The sequence below is a fragment of the Trachemys scripta genome, chromosome 5 (assembly GCF_013100865.1).
Source record: "Trachemys scripta elegans isolate TJP31775 chromosome 5, CAS_Tse_1.0, whole genome shotgun sequence".
Classification (NCBI taxonomy): Eukaryota; Metazoa; Chordata; order Testudines; family Emydidae; genus Trachemys; species Trachemys scripta.
Genome location: NC_048302.1, coordinates 110,479,427 through 110,497,630, shown reverse-complemented (window position 1 = coordinate 110,497,630; position 18,204 = coordinate 110,479,427). Strand labels below are relative to the sequence as shown.

The 18,204-nt window shown below is 44.0% G+C and overlaps 1 protein-coding gene across 3 annotated transcripts in view; it reads left to right on the top strand.

Annotated features, from left to right (window-relative positions):
* Window positions 1-18,204, top strand: part of LOC117878308 (ADP-ribosyl cyclase/cyclic ADP-ribose hydrolase 1-like) — a 48,140-nt gene that overhangs the window by 14,888 nt on the left and 15,048 nt on the right. The gene's annotated exons all lie outside the window — the stretch shown is intronic.

Sequence of the window (18,204 nt, the reverse complement as noted above, 5' to 3'; positions counted from 1 at the left end):
TTCCTTTTGTTTGTTTCAAACCTGCTGCCTACTATTTTCATTTGGTGACCCCTAGTTCTTGTGTGAAGAGAAAGAGTAAATAACACTTCCTTATTTACTTTCTTCACACCAGTCATGATTTTACAGATCTCTATAGTATCGCCCCTTAGTCGTCTTTTTTCCAAGCTGAAAAGTCTCAGTCTTATTAATTTTTCCTCATACGGAAGCCATTCCATACCCCTAATCATTCTTGTTGCCCTTTTCTGAACCTTTTCCAATTCCAATACATCTTTTTTGAGATGTGGCAATCACATCTACACGCAGTATTCAAGATGTGGGTGTACCACAGATTTATATAGAGGCAATAGGATATTTTCTGTCTTATTATCTATTCCTTTCTTAATGATTCACAACATTCTGTTCGCTTTTTTGACTGTCGCTGCACATTGAGTGGATGTTTTCAGAGAACTATCCACAATGACTTCAAGATCTCTTTCTTGAGTGGTAACAGCTAATTTAAACCCCATCATTTTATATGTATAGTTGGGATTATGTTTTCTAATGTGCACTACTTTGCATTTATCAACATTGTATTTCATCTGCCATGTTGTCACCCAGTTTTGTGAGATCCTTTTGTAGCTCTTCGCAGTCTGCTTTAGACTTAACTATCTTGAGTAGTTTTGTATTGTCTGGAAATTTTGCCACCTCACTGTTTACCCTTTTTTCCAGATCATTTATGACCTTCACCATACTCGCAGTATTGCCAGATTGTTTTCTGACGGTTTCTATGATTAATCATCTCTTCAGTCATTTCCTTGAGTATTACATATTCCTTTTTTGTCTTTCAGCAAAGCAAAATCCCCAAAGTGCCACAATACCATCATCACTTACTCCTGAAATAAACCCAAATGCACACAATGTATAATGTTATATATCTATTATTGTTAACTTGGCCACAATGCCAGTCCTGTTTAATTTAGTGTACATTCAGTTCAGGGCATGATTTCCTTCCTTTTTAACAATAATAATGCACAACTTTTATCTAGTGCTTTTCATCTATAGATTTCAAGGTGCTTTACAGAGATCAGTATTATCATCCCTGTTTTACAGATGGAGAAACTGAGGCACAAGGCAGGATGTGACTTGTCCACAGACACCCAGCAAAGCAGTGGCAGAGCCAGGAATTGAACGCAGGTTTCTTAAGTCCCAATCTAGTCCCTGTCCATCAGGCAACACTATCTCCCTTATTAAGATGGGCTTCCCTGTTCAAGTGAGTAGGAGTTTTGTCTCTGAATTCAAAAGAAGCAGGACTGATCAGACTTGCAGTAATATATTAAGCTAAATATGAAAAACAAGATTAGCAAACACCACATATGCACAATGTGGCTGAGTTACTCATTGTTACAACTTTAATTTCTATACTTCATGACTTTTCCCCTTCATCTATGCCACCTAATGTTGCCCTTTTTAAATTTTCCCTTCCCCAACAAGCCTAGAAAACTTCTGTCTTATAGAAGAACATTTCAGAAAAGTGCTGAACAACGAACAATTGCAAAACAGAGGTTACGACCCACCACACTTGGCAACCTTTTATCTAGAACAGTTGCTATGGACAAACATAGTAACACTTGTAGCACAAAATAAGTCTCTGTGAAGATAATTTCATTATACAGCATTTTTTTTATAGGTCAATGGAGCAATTCCAATTTACACCAGCAAAGGATCCAGCTCTTTAAGTATCCGAGTACTGAGACTCTACTTAAGGTCTCTAGCGAGATCTCATTTGAGTGTGTTGATGCACTCTGGCCTTGAATCTCCTTTGCTCAAGGAATTCCTACTGTGTTGATATATTAGAGAGACAAGCAGGGGAGGGAGGCAATATTTTTTATTGCACCTGTGATGTTACATTCCATATGCTTTGCAAAAATACGTTTATAAGTGTGAATATGATGTAACTGAAATATGCTTTATGCAAAAGGTCTCTTGTAAGGGATTATTACAAAGCTTATGATCTACTGAGTGTGTTCATCTTATTTGCATATATTATTTCTTTGTCTGGAGTTAGGAGAATAAGATATAAACTTGTATTACTGTTGTAACCATGTTAAGTGGAAGCTACTAAGGGTACTTCAGAATCAATCACGTGTGAATGGCTCTGTTCACTTGCAAACCTTCTGGGGTAGTGGAAGAATGGAGACTAGGGGGTCTCACAGGACATGTGACTGTTAGCCAAATGGGCTCGTTTCCCCCTGGAGCTGCCCAATTACCCCAAGGAGGCACGGGAGTCTAGAAGACGGCTTTAAGTTTTTATTGACCAGTCAGCTGAGTGGGTGCTCCCCTCGGCTAATGCCAGAGAGAGAGCCCCTTATAAGTGTGGAGCAAGCCTTTTTATACCTAGCAACAAACAACTTAGCATGCATACCTTATACGCGTATGCGGAAGGAACATTTCAAAAGGCCTTGTATGCAGATTGAGAGAGAGGCAAGGGAATGGATACATAACAGGATGCGGTTTAACATTTTACTTGAACTTATCACCTCTTTCCTTAGCACCCCCCTTCCCTCTCCCCTGCACTCCACTCTGAGGCATATGTTAGACTAAAATAGCAGTTTCAGAGTAACAGCCGTGTTAGTCTGTATCCGCAAAAAGAAGAACAGGAGTACTTGTGGCACCTTAGAGACTAACAAATTTATTAGAGCATAAGCTTTCGTGGACTACAGCCCACTTCTTCGGATGCTGTAGTCCACGAAAGCTTATGCTCTAATAAATTTGTTAGTCTCTAAGGTGCCACAAGTACTCCTGTTCTTCTTTTTAAAATAGCAGTGCCTGTCTGTCTCACCTAGGCTGGTGGTTTGGCCACCTTGTGTTATCACATAATCTTGCTGCACAGAGGGCTGCAGCGGATATTTTGCAGAGACAGCCATTGCTCCTGATATGACAGCTGGGCTTATAAGCAAATAGTTGTCCTGTTGCTCTAACATGACCATGTTGCACAATACTGGAATCCATCTTAAATCTGGTACTTTTCCATTTAGGAGGAGGAGTAGGGACCCAGAGAAACAAAGGATTTTTGCCTTGCGCCAAAGTTATAAAAGGAGGTGGAACAGAACAAAAGGGGCGGGGGGCAGTCATGAGAAATCCCCAAGTTACCACCTGAGCTGGAACTAACAAGGACTATACCAGGGGAAAGGATTGGGCCCAGCCTAGGAAGGAATCTAGTTTGTGAAAGAAGCTTATTGGAATATCTCTGAGGGTGAGATTTACCTGTAATTAGCTTCTTAATGTATTACGCTTAGACTTGCGTGTTTTGTTTTATTTTGCTTGGTAACTTACTTTGTTCTGTCTGTTATTACTTGAAACTACTTAAATCCTACTTTTTATAATAAACAAAAGTGATTTTATTAAGTAACAAACCCAGAGTAAGCAGGGCTGGTGCTACCATTAAGGCAAACTAGGCAGTTGCCTAGGGCGCCAAGATTTGGGGGTGCCAAAAAGCGGTGCCCCCAATTTTTTTTTTTACAGCATTCCTGGGCTGGGCTGCCGGTGGCACGCTGACACGTGCGGCTCAGACTCCGTCTCCCAGCACAGCAGCTGCTCCATGCAATTATTGTCATTGCCGGTGGGGGTGGTGTGCTCGGGGAAGGGGCGTAGCAGAGATGAGCTGGGGTGGGGAGCCCTGTGGTGGCCCCCCCCCACAGCAGCTCCCCACCCCCCACGGCCTGGGGAGCCATGCTGCAGCTCCCCACCCCAGCTCATCTCTGCTACACCCCCTCTCTGAGTGCGCGGTTGCCGCTCCACTTCTCCCGCCTTCCAGCTGATTGGCGCTGCAAGCCTGGGAGGGGAGGAGAATTAGAGCAGCGACGATGTTGTCGGGGAGGCGGCGGAGCAGAAGTGAGCTGGAGTGGGGAGCTGCCGCACAGCTCCCGGGGGTGGGGAGGGCGCCTCAGGGTGTGGGGGGGGTGGGAAGCTGCCTCAGGGCTGAGGGGAGGGCACAAGGTGGAAGTTTCGCCTAAGGCGCGAAACTTCCTTGCACCGGCCCTAAGAATAAGTAAGTAAGTAATACCTGGGGGAGCAAACAGCTGTGCATCTCTCTCTATCAGTGTTATAGAGGGCGAACAATTTATGGAGTTTATCCTGTATAAGCTTTATACAGAGTAAAATGAATTTATTTGGGGTTTGGATCCCTTTGGGAGCTGGGTGTCTGGGTGCTGGAAACAGAAGTACTTGCTGAGCTGTTTTCAGTTAAGTCTGCAGCTTTGGGGGCGTAGTTCAGACCCTGGGACCAGGGGCGGCTCCAGGCACAAGCGCTCCAAGCACGTGCCTGGGGTGGCAAGCCATCGGGGGGGCGGCCTGCCAGTCGCCATGAGGGCAGCAGTCAGGCCACCTTCGGCAGCATGCCTGCAGGAGGTCCACTGGTCCCTGTGGCTTTGGCAGTAATTTGGCGGCAGGTACGCCAAAGGTGCGGGACCGGCAGACCTCCCGCAGACATGCCGCTGAAGGCTGCCTGACTGCCTTGCTTGGGGTGGCAAAATACATAGAGCCGCCCCTGCCTGGGACTGTGTTGCGGCAGGCTAGCATGTCGGGCTCAACAAGATAGGGTTCTTGAGTCCCAAGTTGGCAAAGAAAACGGGCTCAGAGGTAGTTTCAGCACATTAGGTGACAGGCCCAAGGGGGTCTCTGTGACCGAACCGGTCACAGCATTGACTTTTTTGGTGAGAGAGACAAGCTTCCAAGCCACACAGAGTTCCTCTTCAGGTCCTGAAGAAGCTTGTCTCTCATCAACAAACGTTGGTTCAAGAAAAGATATTACCTCACCCACCTTGTCTTTCTAATATCCCGGGACCGACACGGCTACAACTACGCTGCATGCTATGCTGACAGACATATCTATCCATCTAGATTTTTGTCATGCACATCATTATAGTTATCTGAGCAGAGGTCATACCTAGCATTCATCCCTTTTTAAGAGGTATGCAAGTGCTATATTTTAATTCTTGTAAACTTAACTTGGAACAGAATAGAAACATTCTCTCTTTTCTGCTGTGCCACTAGCTTGGTTAATAAATACTTCTTCAAGGCTGTTGTCCTGCATTACCAATGGAATCTTAAATGTTTGTGATGTGAAAGTGGCTTTGATGGATATTCCACAGTTCAGAACTTCTCTGCTTTAAGAGTAGAGGAAAAACTATTTTTAATTTAGTTTTGCATAGGTTTGTTTAGATTTCCTCTGATCACCAGCTTTACAGTGTTTCCATCCCAGTTCCAAGCAAATGGGAAATATAGTGACAAAGTATTTTGAATAATTTCAAAGACCAAACAAATCCATAAAAAACAAGTTTGTTTGCATGTAAGACCTTATCCAAATTCCACTGAAGTCAATTGGAGTCGTTAGGGGACATCATTAAAAAAATAAAATAAAATGACAATTTAAAAGAAGAGAATCATGGGCCAAATCTTACAATGCAGTCTGCAGGAGTTTGGAGCAATGACTGCAGGATCTGGCTCTGATAATAAATATGTGAGCTAAGAAAATTTTACAATCCAAAAGTAAGAAAAAAATCTATGTTCCTTTCAGTTATTGCTGTAGAAGTATGCAATGCAGTAATTTAAGTGTGACGATGATGATTGATGATAATTTGGATACACTGAAATTGGCTGCTGTCAGACAAGATTTGGAACAAGGTGGTTCATTGGTCTATACCAAGGATGGATGTTCTTATTCCTGTAGACAGTTGTTGGGATGCATGTTCTGTTTGATTGCCCACCTCTAATTATAAGGAATATAGTACAAACTATAAACCATGAGCATATTTGATGAATTTATCCCCCCTTCCTATTTGCAAATATGGGCCTGGATCCAGATCCCGAAAAAGTCAATGGAAAGACTCCCATTGACTTTACTGGAATTTGGATAGGGCCAAATATAGCCCTCACTTTTTGGCACCCATTCGTTAGCTGTGTAATGGGTATAATAATATCTACTCACTCACCTCAAGGTGGTATGGTGAAAGTTAATTAATAATTGGTAAAGTGCCTTGAGATTCTCTGATGACACATTATAGAAATTCAAAGTATTATTTTTTTTTTTAGAGCTTCAGTTGCCCTACATATATTGCACAGCTTAAGGATTCAACCATATATTTGTATAAATCTGTCCCACAGTCCAAAATCAACCCAGGTACCAGAGAGATGATCACTCAGTGTGTGGAATCTGCCACAAATGCATTGGAGGTCTCAGCTGCCATTTGTCTGAACAAATGCTGCCCAACATAACTTTCCACTGCAGCATTACACAGATATTTACCACTGTTTCTCTCCCAGTCATTCTGCTGCACTTCATAGCAGTGAGGGATTTTTGTTTTGTTTTTTCCACTCCTCCCTTACTAGTTTAAGTTTGGCTGGTTTTTGTCTGCTAAGGAGAATCATGACTGTAGACTGGGGCCTTGTCTACACTACCAACTTTTGTCAACAAAAGTGATGTCGACACTCAAAAATCGGCATAATAAAAGTCGGAATGTCGTGTTCACACTCACTCCTTCTGTTTGCAGAGCACATCCGCAGTTGTGGCATTATCTTTGACAGTGTGAGCAATGCACTGTGGGTACCTCTCCCATAGTCCAGCTCGATACCTTCTGTTGCTAGGTACTGTGGGAAGGCGGAGCGGATCACGACGCATCTTGGGACTGGGCTCAATGTCCCGTGATGCATTGCTTTATGTCCTAGCACTCCATGGGCTTCCGGGTTTCTTTCGCGGCATTTTTCAATGGCCGCCTTTGCTGTGCACCCTGGTATCTTTGTGAGAAGGGATGGATCCTGCACTGCTCTCCTGTGCTCTTACAACTGTCATGAAAACATCACAGATGGCAGTGCAGTTAATTGCAAAGTTCCTAACTGAAAAAGAGTCCCAGTTCCCTGACATGCTGCATGATATGGGTAGGAGCAACTTTAGATTGCTTTTGGCATTCACAGAACAGCTGCATAGGGTAGATGGTCACTTTTGGGCTTGGGAAACAAGCACTGAATGGTGGGATCGTATCATCATGCAGGTGTGGGATGATGAGCAGTGGCTACAGAACTTTCAGATGAGGAAAGCCACCTTCCTGGAACTGTGTGCGAAGCTCGCCCCAACACTGCGGCACAAGGACACCAGAATGAGAGCTGCCCTATCGGTAGAGAAGCGTGTAGCAATCGCTGTGTGGAAGCTGGTGACTCCAGACTGCTACCGGTCAGTTGTGAATCAATTTGGAGTCAGGAAGTCGACCACTGGAGCTGAGTTAATGCAAGTGTGCAGGGCAATTAATCATATCCTGCTATGAAGGACTGTGACTCTGGGAAATGTGTGAAATAGTGGAAACTTTGCAGAAATAGGTTTCCCTAACTCTGGAGGGGCGATAGATGACACATATATTCCAATTTTGGCACCAGACCACCTTGCGGTGGAGTACATCAGTGGTGGGCAACCTGTGGCCCATCAGGATAATCTGTTGGTGGGCTGCCGGACCATTTGTTTACATACATTTGCACAGCTGCCCGCTGCTCCCAGAGGCTGTGGTTTGCCATTCCTAACATTCTGTTTGCCTTTTTGACTGCCACTGCACATTGAGTAGATGTTTTCAGAGAACTATCCACAATGACTCTAAGATCTCTTTCTTGTGTGGCAACAGCTAATTTAGACTCCATCATTTTATATGTATAGTTGGGATTACATCTTCCAGTGTGCATTACTTTGATTTATCAACTTTGAATTTCATCTGCCATTTTGTTGCCCAGTCACCCAGTTTTGAGAGATCCTTTTGCAGCTCTTCTCAGTTTGCCTGAGACTTAACTATCTTGAGTTAGTTTTGTATCATCTGCAAATTTTTGCCATCTCACTGTTTACCCCCTATTCCAGATAATTTATGAATATGTTGAATAGGACTGATCCCAGTACAGACCCCTTGGGGAAAACCAGTATTTACCTCTCTCCCATCTGAAAACTGATCATTTATTCCTATCCTTTGTTTCCTATCTTTTAACCACTTACCAATCCATGAGAGAACCTTCCCTCTTATCCATGACAACTTACTTTGCAAAAGAACCTTTGGTGAGGGATCTTGTCAAAGGCTTTCTGAAAATATAAAGTACACTATATCTACTGGATCCCCTTGTGCACATGCTTATTGACCCCCTCAAAGAATTCCAGTAGATTGGTAAGGCATGATTTCCCCTTACAAAAAACGTGTTGACTCTTCCACAACAAATTATGCTCATCTATGTGTCTGACAATATTGTTCTTTACTATAGTTTCAACCACTTTGCCTGGTACTGAAGTCAGGCTTACCAGCTTGTAATTGCTGGGAATACCGCTGGAGCCCTTTTTAAAAATTGGCATCACATTAGCTATCCTCCAGTCATCTGGAACAGAAGTGGATTTAAATGATAGGTTGCAGACTACAGTTAGTAGTTCTGCAATTCCATATTTGAGGTCCTTCAGAACTCTTAGGTGACTACCATCTGGGCCTGGTGACTTATTACTGTTTAGTTTATCAATTTGTTCCAAAACCTCCTCTAATGATGCCTCAATCTGGGATAGTTCCTCAGATTTGTCACCTAAAAAGAATGGAGCAGGTTTGGGAATCTCCCTCACATCCTCAATCGTGAAGACCCATGCAAAGAATTAATTTAGTTTCTCCCCAATGGCCTTATCCTTGTGTGCTCCTTTAGCACCTCGATCAGCCAGTGGCCCCACTGGTTGTTTAACAGGCTTCCTGCTTCTGATGTACTTAAATTTTTTTTGCTATTATTTTGAGTCTTTGGCTAGCTGTTCTTCAGATTCTTACTTGGCCTTCCTAATTATGTTTTTATACTTCATTTGCCAGAGTTTATGCCCCTTTCCACTTTCTAAAGGATACCTTTTTGCCTCTCACTCCTCCTTTTAATTTGTTGTTTAGCCACAGTGGCACTTTTTTGGTTCTCTATGTTTTTTAATTTGGGGTATACATTTAAGGTGAGCCTCTACTATGGTGTCTTAAAGAAGTTTCCATGCAGCTTGCAGGGATTTCACTTTTGGCGCTGTACCTTTTAATTTCTGTTTAACTAACCTCCTCATATTTTGTGTAGTTCCCCTTTCTGAAATTAAATGCTATGGTGTTGGGTTGCTGTGGTGTTTTACCTGCCACAGGGATGTTAAATTTAATTATATCATGGTCACTATTATCAAGCGTTCCAGTTATATTCACCTCTTGGACCAAATCCTGTGCTCCACTTAGGACTAAATCAAGAATTGCTTCCAGGACTAGCTGCTCCAAGAAGCAGTCATTTAAGGTATCAAGAAAGGTGTTAAGTTCTCTCTTTATTCCTCCCCACCCCCCTTTCTACTAGTCACCTGCTAAGACTAAGACCCAGTCTACACTGGCAAGTTTCTGTGCAGTAAAGCAGCTTTCTGCACTTAACTCCTGAAGTGTGTACACTGCCAAACCACTTAGTTCATAGAAACTGCACATTTGTAGCGCTTTAAAAAACAAAACAAAAACAAATACCCCAACGAGAGGCGTAGAGCTTTCTGCGCCAGGGATACAGCACTGCGGTGCTTGTGTAGACAGTGTGGTGATTACAGTGCTGCAACTGGCTTCTGGGAGGTGTCCCACAATGCCTGTTCTCACCTCTCTGGTCATCAGTTTGACCTCTACTGCCCTGCCCTCAGGTGACCAACTGTGACAGTGTACCCCATAAGGCTTTATGGGGAGGGGGTGCTTATAAATGTATGGATGACATAGCTGGAATATGTTTTGTGCTGCCTGTGCCATGTAACATATCTCCGTAAAGGTTATGGTCTACTATATCTATTCATCCAATTTGTACATATATATCATTTTCTACTCGAGGTTAAGAATATGGGCTGTATGCTTGCCTGATTTCTAAGTAAGCTTTGTGAGGCATTTGGTCAGCTTCTTCTCCAATCCACATGAGAAGTCTTCCTGGAGACATGCAAGATGCCATGTGGACAATGGCGTCGGCCTGCAAAGACTGAGTCATGCAGGGGCATGTGACTTGCCCAGGTGACTCCAAAACTCCATCTTGGAGCTGGACTTTGCAGAGGAGGGGGGTCTCCACCCACAAGAGAGAGTCTATTTAAACCCAGGGGAGACCCCTCCCTTTTGTCTTCAGCTGGCTAAAGAAGGAGCCTCTCCACCACCCCCCCCAGGATACTAGAAGGAGACTTAAACAAAGGACAGTAACTACAGGGGGTGTGAGTGATTGCTGGACCCAGGCTAAAAGGAGATTAGCCTGTAAAAGGGAGCACTCTGGAACTGGTGAGGAAATTATCTGTATTCAGTTTGATTAGGCATAGATTTGCGCATTTTATTTTATTTTGCTTGGTGACTTACTTTGTTCTGTTTGTTACTACTTTGAACCACTTAAATCCTACTGTCTATATTTAATAAAATCACTTTCTATTTAGTAATTTACTCAGAGTATGTATTGATACCTGGGGGAGCAAACAGCTGTGCATCTCTCTCTATCAGTGTTATAGAGGGCGAACAATTTATGAGTTTGCCCTGCATAAGCTTTATGCAGGGTAAAACGGATTTATCTGGGTTTAAACCCCACTGGGAGTTGGGCATCTGAGTGCTAAAGACAAGCACACTACTGTGAGCTATTTTCAGGTAAACCTGCAGCTTTGGGACAGGAGATTCAGACCCTGGATCTGTGTCTGGAGCCAGATGGGAGTGTCTGGCTCAGCAAGACAGGGTGCTGGAGTCCTGAGCTGGCAGGGAAAGCAGAAGCAGGGGTAGTCTTTGCACATCAGGTGGCAGCTCCCAAGGGGGTTTCTGTGATCCAACCCATCACACCAACCATCATCCCCATCCCATAAATTCCTTTGGAAATTTGCAAGTCCTTTTCCTGTTTGCTCGGTGATGTGTGCAGCAGTCTTGCATCTTCCCAGGTGGCCATGCCTGCTCCACGCACCAGGCAATCCCCCGCTTAGAACAGTGCCAAGTTGCTGGACCTCATCGACATTTGGGGAGAGGAGGCTGTCCAGTCCCAGCTGTGTTCCAGCCATAGGAATTATGATGCCTACGGACAGATTTTACGATGCATGACAGAAAGGGTCCATGACTGGGACACATTGCAGTGTAGGATCAAAGTGAAGGACCTGCAGAATGCCTACGACAAGGCGCAGGAGGCAAACTGCCGCTCCGGGTGCTGCACCCACGAGCTGCCGGTTCTACAAAGAACTGGACGTGATACTGGCCTGTTTGAGAGCTGCAAGCTGCATAGAGGCCAGGGCAGAAGCTGCAGTCTTGGAGAAGACTCCCTCAATTCCCTGCTCATCCTCAGCAGCAAGGTATCTTCCATAAAGAACACAGCCTGTGGAAAGTGTGGGGACAGGAATGATTATCAGACCCCCCTACTGTGCTGGCTCTCCCCAAGAGCTACATGCCCAGTGTACAGCAGGGTCCGGTCTGGGAAGAGTGATTTACCTGCCCCTGTGATTACTCACCATTTTGGGGGTCTTGTGGCTCATGTGTGCTTGCCTGGGGTCAGCCAGTTAGTGACAGGTGCGTGAGTACTGGCTGTGTTTTAAAGCACTGCATCAGTGTTGCAAACAATACTGCTTCTGTAAAATGTTGCGTTTAAACGTCACAGAGATGACCTTGGGAGCCCAGCCTCCCTCTTTGTTATCAGCAGCTGAACTGCTGCACAGAATTAAAAAGCGGCAGGACTTTCTGCATGATGTTATGATGCACTCCGCTGCCGAGAAACAGGAATTGAAGGAGTGGTGGGACAGCAAGAAGAGGGACCGAAAGGAGAACCTGCGGCACACCAGAATGAAGCCTCGGAGCGGCTCTTAAATGTTATGGAGCGCCAAGCAGACACAGCCCAGGTGATACTAGCTCTTCAAACTGAGCAGCGCTGTGCCCGCCCGCCCCTGCAACTGCTGTTGCAAAACTCTTTCCCATGAGCCCCACAGTCAACCTCCTGGCTCCAGTCTCTACCCTCGCCATTCCATTCCTCCCCCCTCACAGTCCAGCACTGTGGACTCCCAGTACTCACTGCACTCAACACCCATCCCTCTGTAGTTTGGCCCTGCTGAAGTACAGCACCAGCTGCATCGTACTCCAACGGAGAACACTGGATATGATCCCTGAACATACCCAAATCTTTAACCGTCCCAGGATCCCTCCTCCTGGGACCTTCCCTTATCTCCCTCCCTGCTGATGTATTTTTTTTGTTTGACTCTCTCCTCCGGTTATCTTTTAATAAAAGAATTGTGTTGGTTTGAAAGCAATCTTTATTAATTGAAAGCAAAAAGAGCACTGCAAAGCAACACACACTTATGTTAAACCCCCTTATTGCATCATGAGCACCAATCACCTCCTAGCATTACAAGGAATCTTGAGCATAGCAACAAATATTAGTGGCTTTCAGTTTCAAATTGCTGCCTCAAGGCATCCTTGATCCTTAAGGCCTTGCGCTGTGCCCCTCTAATAGCCCTGGTCTCTGGCTGTTCAAACTCAGTCTTCAGGCGCTGAGCCTCTGCGGTCCAGGCCTGAGTGAAGCTTTCACACTTCCCTTCACAAATATTATGGAGCATATAGCACGCGGCTAAAAGCATAGGAATATGGTCATCGGCCAGGTCCAACTTCCCATATAGGCAGTGCCAGCAGGCCTTTAAATGGCCAAAAGCATACTCAGTCATTTTTCCACTTGCTCAGCCTGTTGAACTGCTACTTGTGATTGTCAAGTTGCCGCATGTATTGCTTCGTAAGCCATGGCATTAAGGGGTAGGCGGGTGTCTCCCAGAATCACAATGGGCATTTCGACTTCCCCTACGGTCATCTTCTGGTCCAGGAAGAAAGTCCCAGCTTGCAGCTTCTTGAACAGGCCAGTGTTCCAAAAAGATACATGCGTCATGTACCTTTCCAAAACAGCCTGCGTTAATGTCTGTGAAACACCCATGGTGATCCACAAGCACCTGGAGAATGATTGAGAAATACCTCTTGCGATTAGTGTACTCTGTGGTAGGTGGTCTGGTGCCAGAATTGGAATATGCGTGCCATCTATCACCCCTCCGCAGTTAGGGAAGCCCATTTGTGCAAAGCCATCTACAATGTCATGCACGTTGCCCAGCATCACGGTCTTTCGGAGCAGGATGCGATTAATGGCCCTGCACACTTCCGTCAACACGAGTCCAATGGTGAACTTTCCCACTCTGAACTGGTTAGCGACCGATCGGTAGCAGTCTGGAGTAACCAGCTTCCACAGTGCAATCGCCATGTGCTTCTCCAACAACAGGGCAGCTCTCATTCTCATGTCCTTGCGCTGCAGGGCTGGGGCGAGCCCATCACATAGTCCCATGAATGTGGCTTTCCTCAAAAGTTCTGCAGCCACTGCTCGTCATCCCAGACATGCAGGTCGATGTGATCCCACCACTCAGTGCTTGTTTCCTCGAGCCCAAAAGCGGTATTCCACTGTGGTCAGCACCCTCATGAATGCCACAAGCAATCTCGTGTCAGCTACTACACGTGGCGAGATCAATGTTGCACGCTTCTTGCCTTTGTAGTTTAAGGAATAACTCCACTGCCACTTGTGACATGTTAGTCAGAGCGAACAGCATACTGTTCAGCAGTTCGGGATCCATTCCTGCAGCCCGAAGAGGCAGAGCGCACAGTACAAAAATGTTTGGAAGATGGCACCAAGTGCGGACGGAAGCGCAGGGATTTCTGGGATGCAAAGCAATGCATCATGGGGCATTGGGACACGACCCAGGATTCCCTGTAACCCCCTCCGCCTTCCCACAAGTCTTAGCTGCAGAAGAGAAAGAGGTGCTCTGTGGGATAGCTATGTGCACCCCTCCAAATACCGCTGCAAGTGTGAACACGCTATTGTGCGGGCAGCTGACAGTGCGAACACACAACAGCAGTTTCCCTTCAGCGCTCTCTGAGCAGCGCTGTAACTGCCGGAGCTGTAAATTTGCTAACGTAGATGTGCCCTAAGTGATATAAGCCTCCTTGTATATTCAGTGATGAAAAGTATTGGCTGGCCACTCTTCATATCCATTTGTACAGTGTCTAGCACAATGATATCCCCCTCCTGACTGAGGCTTTTAGGTGCTACATTCATACACTTATAGAATGAATAATCAATAAACCGTTGTGTGCACTTACCCATTTTTCTGATATAGTGTCAATGAAGATAAAAGAAGAAAAGTTCTCTAATGTGTTTTGACTTCCATAGAATATTCAAAACACGTAATACAGCTTAATTGTCCCTTCTGTACTTGACCTCCTGCTGATCCCTCACTTCTTCCACAAGGTGGCAGTGTTCACCTTAAATTCAGCTCTAATGTCTGTCAACCTTTGAAATAGAGAATAGAAAAACTAAAATACACCTACTGTGGCTGGGTTTTGAGATTGCTCCAGAGTAATGATGAGAGAGCAGGTCCTGAAGAGGGAAGGAGTGGTGAAAGAAAATAAAAAATTTAAAAATGTATAGAAAAAAAGCAGCAGTTAATGTGCAGACTAGAGAGTGCTCCAGTGTAAGATGCAAGACTAATGGTACTTAAAAATGCATTTTGTAGTGTCTGAGCACCTCACACCCAGATACACCAACTCATCAGGCCAAAGTTTAAAAACACCACAAATCTGGTATAAAAGTCCACTATTAACCCACAACCACAGCAGTATAAGCACCTAAAGCAGGGCGAGACTCCAGCCAGGAAGACCAGAAGCAGCCAAAGCAGGGACTGCTGCACTGGAGAGCAGGGGTAAATTGGGGTCCAGCTGGGGCCACCTCTCCCCCAGCATCCTCCTGGATGATATGTAGAACTGTGTAGGGGAACCCCTCACACACTCTAGCGGCACTGGGATAGAGACGGTGCCTCCCCTCCCTCTCCGTGGTCTTGGGGGAAAGCTGCAGAGAGGAGCCAGCCAGAGACTCCAGCAGAAAGCAGAGGTCTCTGGGCATTCAGAGAATTTTCTAGAGTTTTGACTGGACTTTCTCTGCCTTGTGCTGATTGGCTGTTTGCTCTGACCATCCCCTCTCCCACCTTACCTTCATCTCACCGTCAGTCAATACCTTCCCCCTTACCCTCTTCTCCTCTGCCCTGTCCCCCAGACTCCCTTCCCTTCAGCTGATCCTCTCCTAAATACCCCTCTTCACAAAACATTACTGTGATGTGTGCTGCCATCACATTGTTCCCTCTGCTTGTGGGTTACCTACATTCTTCAACCATGTGCCTGTCCTGTCTATTTAGATTGTAAACCCTTCAGGAAATGAACCATCTACTATTCTGTTTGTATGGTTGGATAGCCCTTTGGGATTACCATAACAAATAATAATAATTAATAGAAGGTTGACAAACTGAGCCCCTGGACCAGATGGGTCCATTTCATGTAGAAATCTAGCTCATGATGGATTAAGACCTTTTAGGGCACAATATCTCCTTAAAAAAATATGGTTCTAGCTCTTCTGGCTGTGCAAATAACTCTGACAGCAAACCAAAGTTCTTAGAGAGGTGTGAACTGCTCCCATTCATCAAAATCATGATTTAGTCTGAAGCCTAATGATGGCTCTTTATGGGCCAAATTTCCAAATAACGGAGATGCACAATTGCATTTCTAATTTTAGTGACCAATGACAGTGGTTGAGAAGGCAAGTCGGATAAATGCATGCACAAAGAACGAAAACAAACAAAGAGCATAAATAAGTGCCCCTAAAAGCATCAAGCATTATTCTTCCTTCTTCCTCCTCCCCCCACAAGTGATATCAAATGCAATAGCAACTCCACTAACCAAGGGCCAGATCCTCTACAATGGCCCTTCACCATCTTAAAAATCACATGAGGATCTGGCCCTGAAAATTTAGTAACTATAAAAAGTCCATATTCTACCTTTGACATTTTGGTAAACCACCCATTGACAGTGGGGATTGTTTATGGCTGCTACTTTGTAGCTCTCCCCCAGGGACCATAATTAAAATAAAATTTGGCCTTTTGCTATCAGTGAGTATGACAAAGGAAAGAAGTTGTTAGCCTTGCTGGAAGTCTCTGCTGAGCATGGAGGCGAGCAGTCCAAAGTTACAGGGCCCCCAATTAAGAAGGTCCTTATGCTATGTTGAGTCGTTGCAGCCGCCCCATCAGAGGGGAATGAATTCCTCATAATGAAACCAGACATGCTGGGCCCAGGAGCACTTTCACTGTTTGTCATTAATCTAAACTCTGTTCCATTGCTACAACATTTTCATAGTGTAATCAGAGGATGCTCTCTGCCTCACAGGAGGCACTCGGCGCCTGACAGCATGATGCCCTAAAAATGCATTTTCCAAAGCGGAGTTTAAAACTGTATACTTTTTATGAAGTAAATGAAACCCTAAGAGGCCAAATTCATCCTTGGTGTAACTACTTTTAAAATCAATTTAATTACACTAGGGATGAATTTGGTTCTGTATGTTCAATTTAAGAGGGAAAAAAAATTGCAAAGTGAAAAAAAAATACCAAGAACTATATTAATCATGAGCCTCCAGAACACCACCTCCTAAAATTGCCCTTGCTTTTCTTCAAATGAACAGATACCCTTTCAAGGTTAGCCAGTTCAATCAGACTCCCATACAGATCTGCAATATACAATGTTCCAGAGGCTATTTTTCTAAAGTGCATATTAACATCTGGCCACTCGTATAGCTCCTACTGGAAATGTTTTTGGCTCTAATTTAGCTATGGCATATTAATAAAATCTTCCTTTAAAAAGATGGATGACTAGAAATATCCAAATTCATGACCAAATATAAGCTAATGCTTTCCTCCAAATTGCACAGACATAAGGACAATCTGAAAATATATTTACAGTGCCTATTCCATTTAATTGGACAGTTACCAATTTCTAGCTAGATCTTGTTTGATGTTGTACTCTGTACAGTAAGTCAAAGAGCCCAATTCTACACCCTTTAAAAGAGAGACAGGCCTGCAGAATCAGGATCCAAGTTTTAAGTCTTTAGTAGATTTTACAGTTTTCTTTTTGTGCGTGTTATCACCATTTCATCTATATCATGTCTCAAGTTTCTAGTTCTTTCTCTAATTTTAGTCAATGAGCACTTCACACTAGATAGCAGTTACCTTCTGTGCAGTACAAAAGGAAGTTCTGAACTACACAGGAGTTCTGAAGCCTCAAGGTCAACAACAGGACTCTTAAGAATTCTAGATATTCTAGGAGTTGGGGCTTATCTAGATTATCTTTGAAAATTTTGATTTTTAACTAGTTGATTTGTATGTGCCAACTATAAATACAACCCTATGTAATGTACAGTGTTTCTTTTAGGATTTGAGGTAGAATCTACGTTCCACAAGAGAGTTGATTCAAAGTAAGATAGTCCTTCTCAAAGCAAACCAATGAAATAATTTTTTTGCTCAGTTTTATAGACTGAGTTATCCTAGAACATAAATGTTCTGGTATATGGGGACAGTGGAAATGAAATATTTTATAGCTGGCCGGATCTATTTGCATACTGATGGTCCGGGTTTTTCCTTTTTTTAAAACTATTGACATGACCTTGTTTCTAAAATACCCATTCTGGTGTCTCATTTTTATTTGCCATTCAATATAGTGGCTGCTTCATAGTAAAAGAAGTAGGAATGTTCCACAGATGTGGAAATCTAAATCCTACCTCTTCAATGATTTTAGATGTGTGTATATATCTTCCTACTGTATTTTCCACTGCATGCATCTGATGAAATGGGTTTTAGCCCACAAAAGCTTATGCTCAAATACATTTGTTAATCTCTAAGGTGCCACAAGTACTCGTCGTTCTTTTGACTATACACTGATTTTTCCAGTGGTATGGAGGCAGTGCTGTCTAATGAAAAGAGAATAGAAGTGAGGTACTGTGTGTTCTTGAGGAAATCAACACTGCGTCTCTCAGCTTGCCTATCTAATACTCAGATGGGCACCATATAAAAGCCTAGATTGACTTGGGAAATAGTGATAATTCTTCCCTACATCACAGAGCTGTTGAATAGCTTAATGCAATAGTGTGTGTAAAGTGATTTAAAATCCTTGGATGAAAAGTGTAAAGTATTGTCATGGCGTTACATTCCTTAGGTCACTTAGGACTATTTTTGACAATCACACCATGACCAAATACCAAACTGCATAGTTCCCATGATGTCCGCTGGTAACAATGCCATAGAGCTGTATGTGGTGCAAGGTCCTTAAAATAAATGTCACCTCTCCATTATTATTTTAT